Genomic DNA, 6,603 nt, shown 5'->3' on the forward strand with positions numbered 1-6,603 from the left:
TGCTCTTAGGACCCAGCCTCTGAGAGGTTATGTGATAACTTGAACCTTTTTTTCCTCTCGTTGAGATGTAAATAATTTCTGTCCAGTAAAATAGATGATTCCAAAGATGACGTTTTGGTGCTCTGGAGGACATTCCTTTTTTATCTATTTAGTAATCTTCCCCATTCCTTCTTTCAATGCCTATATATACTCAGTGTCTCAAATTCTCCTTTGAACCAGCTTTACTACCTTACTATTCTCCAATTTCATGAGATAAATAAGTTGGTGATTCGTGCTCACTCTATATTTGCAGGAGAGTCGTGTTTTCAACATTTAAAATATTATACTTTGATAAACCCTGATATGGAAGTCAGAATCTTTATGGAGAAATATTAAGGCCTTTGAGAAAGAATTTTAAAAATAAAACTCAGTGTGAAAGTCTTTCTGACTTAGCAAATTTGGAAGAATCCAAGGTAAACAGCAGGAATACTTAGTTGCTAATGAGAGACAGTGAGTCCAGACAGTGCCGCTTGGGATAATGTGAATGTGGTAAATCAGAAACATGCACAGCAATAAAACAACGCATGACAAAGATCTCAACTCAGTGAATCACCTGGTGGCTCTTTTTTTCACCTTAGTTTGGTTTCATTTAACTTTAAAGTCTGTGTCAGTTTTGAATTTTAAAATAAACTATTACTTGATAATTCTTCTAACCTAACAGAAACCCAGGAAAAGGGATTAAAATGAAAATGCTATGGCTCTTTTGTTCTATTTTTAGTAGAACTTGTAACTTCTAACAATCCTCTTGATTCCTTTTATTGTTTGCTGTGCAGCCTTGGGGCATGTGTAAAGGATGAAAAATTCAGATACTACTTTCTTTTGCTCTGAGAGATTTGACAATTTTTGGCTATATTTTTCTTTGCAAACCTTTGGAAGAGACATTGGTGTGTTGGAGATATGTTGGGGTCTGGGGCCTGGGGGGAGTATAATGTGGTGATGGAAAGTTCAAGCTCATTGGGTAAACTGTCTGGGTTCCAATCCCAGCGTTGCTATTGCCAATCAGACAGTATATCCTGTGTGGCACTTGGCATAGTGACTGGCAAATAGTAAGCATTCAGTAAGTGGCTGCTGTGATTATTTTAGGGGTAGGGGACATGTACCTGTGCAAATCTTTCCCATTTGTACATGGTTCACCTTTGGGGTATCTCTTTAACCACTTCCCCCTTATTCCTCCTTATCCAGTGGCACCATAGTCTTAGAACTTAGAACTTAGGATTTTAATATTTATTTGTGTGTATCAATGAAGTTATTGCCATCCTCTTTGAAAGCAAAACAAAAAAGGAAAATTCGAAAAGTGAAACATTTCATATTTCTTTTTTTTTTAAATTCTTAAGGATTTTATTTATTTATTCATGAGAGAGAGAGAGAGAGAGGCAGAGACATAGGCAGAGACAGAAGCAGGCTCCATGCAGGGAGCCAGATGTGGAACTTGATCCCGGGACTCCAGGATCATACCCTGAGCTGGAAGGCAGACACTTAACTGCTGAGCCACCCAGGTGTCCCACATTTCATACTTCTGAAGGAGGACTGATCAAATTACATTATTTCTCAGGAGTGTATTTGTATTATTTTTCCTCTTTTTTTCCTTGTGGACAACAGTGCTCCCCCACCCCCACCCCCTTCATGGGATTCTTTGACTTCCTGGACCTTCAAGTCCAGCCATGGGGAGGTCACTGCTCTTTCCGGTAGCAGCAGTCTGGGTGCTGTGATGTTGCATTAGAGAGGAAAGAAACATCCACATCAGTCACGATTTGTGCTGTGTTCCCAACCGTGGTTTCAAGTATGACAGCCTAATTATAAGGCTTCCTACACAAGATATGTAGGCAACCAAGATTCTCCCCCTGCTTTCCAGTTCTTGTGCTACAATGCCATTCTTTCTTGGCAAATTCACAGAATGTGTTTATCTGAAACTAATCTTTCAAGGGTCTTGGGGTAATTTCACTCCAAATATCCTAAAATTGTCTAAGATAATCTACTTATAATGACAACTTCAGGGGCCATGGGTGGCACCTAGAAAAGGAATTCTTAAGACCCTGGAGAATGTTGTTGCTTAGTGTAAATACTGATTATGTTAGGATGAACAACTAGATAAGAGCACCTGAGGTTGACAAGAGCTCTGCGATAAATCCCCCCTAGTGGGAGGAAAAAGTGTAGTTAAACTACAAGCCCAACATGAGCCAGCAATGTGATTCAGCTGAGAATTCTGGAAAATGAAAAAAGACTGGGCTATAGTTTTGTGTTTTCTCTAGTTGAAGTTTAGTAGTCATCTACTTTTGCTGTTGTATAGAATTCTCTTGCATCAAAATGGAGGAAATTAAGGTGAAATGATCTTTAAGATCCTTAACAATTTTAAGTTTGGATGCTGCTATGTTTTCTTCTTTTTATCAATATTCTTTTTTTAAAAAAAAAACTAAAGTGTAACATACCTCTAATGAAACACACAGATAATAAGTGTAGTGTTTGATGAATTTTGACAAAGATATACCCCCATGTACCTCTTTCCCCATTCAAGACATAGAACATTTCCATCACTCCATAAAGTTCTTTGTAACCTTTTACAATCAATGTCCCCTATCCATAGGTAATCACTCTTCTGATGTCTATTGACACAGATCCTAGATCTTCATATAAATGGACCTCTGTAATATGTACCTATTTATATCTGACTTCTTTCACTTGACATAATGTTTTTGAGATTCATCCATGTTGTCGTGAGTATCAGTGCTTCATCCTGTTTTGTTGCTGAATTATAATCCATTATACACATAGACCACAAATTTTTTTCTTTTCTTTTTTTAAATAATAAATTTATTTTTTTATTGGTGTTCAATTTGCCAACATACAGAATAACACCCAGTGCTCGTCCCATCAAGTGCCCCCCTCAGTGCCCGTCACCCATTCACCCCCACCCCCTGCCCTCCTCCCCTTCCACCACCCCTAGTTCATTTCCCAGAGTTAGGAATCTTCATGTTCTGTCTCCCTTTCTGATATTTCCTACCCATTTCTTCTCCCTTCCCTTCTATTCCCTTTCACTATTATTTATATTCCCCAAATGAATGGGACCATATAATGTTTGTCCTTCTCTGATTGACTTATTTCACTCAGCATAATACCCTCCAGTTCCATCCACGTTGAAGCAAATGGTGGGTATTTGTCATTTCGACCCACAAATTTTTTATTCATTCTCTTGTTGTTGGATGTTTGAGTTTTGGCTAGTACAAATAAAGCAGAATAAATATTCTTATGCAAATTTTCAGTGGACATACGGTTTTGTTCCTCTTAAATAAATACATAGGAGTAGCATTGTTTGGTCATAGGATAGGTGGATTTTAATTTTATATGGAACTATCAAGTTTTCTGAAGTAATTGTACCATATATGAGAGTCTCATGTGCTCCACATCCTGGCCACTCTGGTTTTCTTTTCATCACACGCATTCATTTCCCTTGAATGTGTTCCTAAGGAAACCAAAGAGATGAGCACTGTTATTAGCAAAGGTTCACTTGACAAGCTACCCTAAGTTAATAGGATTACCAAAAAACAGAATGCATTGATCACATTAGAGATGACTCTTGATTAAGGATTAGCCATAGGGCACCTGGGTGGCTCAGTTGGTTAGGCATCCAACTCTTGATTTCAGCTTGGGTCTTGAACTTGGGGTCGTGAATTTGGGCCCTATGTTGGGCTCCACGCTGGGCTTGGAGCCTACATTAAAAAATAAAAGGATTAAAAAATAAAAATAAAAATAAAAATAAAAAATAAAAGGATTAGCCATAAATCATCTTAAAGTAACTTTAAGCTACAGTGTGATTTACAAAGAACTATGTAGGGAAAAACACATGATAGTTTATCATTTCCTCATAGCTCTTTAAAATGGCCAGAAAGCTCTAGTTTCTGGTGTTTTTACATGAAAAACTTTGGCAGTTTGTCCTGACAGTGGGCAGGCAGTCAGGAGGAAAGCAGTGATTTGCTCATCCATCATATTTTGAAGTACTTTTGGAAAAAGAATCCTTGGCAACTGGTAGTTTGTGTTAGGGACTCTAGGAATAAAAGACAGGGTTGGATGGACAAAATAAGTGAAGGGGACTAAGAGGTACAACCTTCCAGCTATAAAATAAATAAGACACAGATATACAATGAATAGTATTGTATCAATTTTGTAAAGCAACAGATGGTTAACTAGACTTATTGCAATGACCATTTATTTCCTAAAGTATGTAAATATTTAATCACTATGTTGTACACTTAAAACTAATACAATATTGTACGTCAATTACTCATCAATAAAAAATAAGGGTTGGGGAATCCCTGGGTGGCACAGTGGTTTGGCGCCTGCCTTTGGCCCAGGGCGCGATCCTGGAGACCCGGGATCGAATCCCATGTCAGGCTCCCGGTACATGGAGCCTGCTTCTCCCTCTGCCTATGTCTCTGCCTCTCTCTCTCTCTCTCTCTCTCTCTCTCTCTGTGTGTGTGACTATCATAAATAAATAAAAATTTAAAAAAAATAAGGGTTGGACAAAATATTACGGATCTAGTATGTATGGAAAATCTTCCATAGGGTGTCTCTCTTATACACTGAAGAGGTATTATGCAGAGTAGATTAATAATTTGTCATCATTTATTAAATGCTTACTATACACCGGGCACTGAACTAAGTACGTTAATATATTGATTCATTTAATCCTTGCAACGACCTTACACAAAATAAGCAACATTAACTTCCCAACATTACAGAAGAGAAAACTGAAGTTTATAGAGGTTAAATAAGTTTCCCAAAGACACAGTTATTATTCAATAGAGGTAGGATTCGAACCCAACAGTGCCACATCTCAACTATACTTTGGTGAGAAAGTTGAACTGGATGGTCACATGGAAAAAAGTGTGTTTGTGTATGTATATATGTGTGTGTGTATGTGTATGTGTGTGTTACAGGATGACAGGGTCTTTCAAACATAAAAATAAGTTTCATTAGGATAAAATTCTGTGGGAGAAGTAGAAGGAAATATGAGATGGAGGAGGAAAAGAAATCCTGTAAAATTTCTATATTTAAAAAATGGATGATGATAGGTATCAAATGGTATTTTGATTCTGTTGGATACTTTTATTTATTTATTTTTAAAGATTTTTTTAACATTATATGCCCATTTAAAATATTTAATCAAATTTCATCAAAGATTACCAGCCATATTACATACCACAATTAGCTTTCTATAAACAACTTTGCTTTCTGTGTACAAATCAGTATCAATGAAATTTAAAAAAAAAATCTCCTAGGCAAAGGACTTTATTAACCTTGTTTCAAACTTCTTTTTCTTTAAAGATTTTATTTATTCATGAGAAACAGAGAGAGAGGCAGAGACACAGGCAGAGGGAGGAGCAGGCACCCCAAAGGGAGCCCGATGCGGGACTCAATCCCCGGACCTGGGCATCCCAATCTTGTTTCAAACTTTATTCCCAGGCTTATTCAGCTTAATTAGCTGCAAAGAATGAATTATGTCTAAGCAAAAGCTGAAAAGAGCTGCAGTGTCCAATGAGCTTGGGCTTAAAAATATTAGAGATCTAGGGGTACCTGGGTGGCTCAGTCAGTTAAGTGTCTGCCTTTGGCTCAGGTCACAATCCCGGGGTCCTGGGATCAAGCCCTACTTCGGGTTCCCTGCTCAGCGGGGAGCCTGCTTCTCCCTCTCCCTTTGCCCCTCCCCCTGCTTGCGCTGTCTCTCTCTCAAATAAATATTTTTTTAAAGTTTAAACAATGTTAGAAATCTAGATTTTATCACATCCATGAACCAAATTTTAAAAAGCAGTCATAATACAAAATAGCAGCTCCCAGTAACTTCTTCAAGTTTTATCTTCAGAAGGTAACTCAATTCAGTTGGCTTCATTCTTGAAAGCTTCATCAAAATCCTCCCCAAGATCTGGAACTCCATCCTCCTCCTCCCCGGCAGGCAGCGAGTGGTGCTTTCCCATCCACAGGGTGTGTGGGCAGAGCTTCAGCCAGTCTTCTTAAACTAGCCAGAGCGTGTGCACCCAGCTGGTGTAGGATCCTGGGGAGCATTTCTGTGGGCTGCTGTCTCAGCACAGCCTGGAATGGTGACAGTGTTCGCTGCCAGCTATGCCTGAACTGTAGGGTTGTTACAGTGGGTCACTGTTCCCCAGTTTGTGAACATGTTCACTTCTCCAGTACCAGAGGTGTTGTCTACCCCCAACTTCTTTCAGGAGAACTGAAGCTTTTTTTATCATCTGCTGTAGCTGTCCTATGAACCACCTTCTTCTTTCAGTGAGCAGTTCCTTCCCCACCAATGTGCACTTGTGCTTGCAGTTTGGGGAGTTTTTCCTGGTTCCTGATAGTTTCTTTCATCTTGTTGGAGCGGAAATGGGACCACGAGGGGGACTAGGGACTAGGGTTGGTGCTTGGGAGGCGGGGAGCCCGGGGGGTGGGGGTTGTTGGTCATACCAGCTGAGACTAGGTGCACACACATGGGGACACAATATGGTAGCTGGAGGGAGGTATTTTTAAAGATTTTATTTTTAAGTAATCTCTACACCCAACATAAGGCTTGAACTCGCA

At 39.1% G+C, this 6,603-nt stretch overlaps 1 pseudogene; it reads right to left on the reverse strand.

Moving 5' to 3' along the window:
- Positions 1 to 5,903: 5,903 nt before the first annotated feature.
- LOC125754697 (transcription factor BTF3-like) lies at positions 5,904 to 6,393 on the reverse strand (annotated as a pseudogene).
- Positions 6,394 to 6,603: the final 210 nt, after the last annotated feature.

Source organism: Canis lupus, chromosome X (genome assembly GCF_003254725.2).
Source record: "Canis lupus dingo isolate Sandy chromosome X, ASM325472v2, whole genome shotgun sequence".
Classification (NCBI taxonomy): domain Eukaryota; kingdom Metazoa; phylum Chordata; class Mammalia; order Carnivora; family Canidae; genus Canis; species Canis lupus.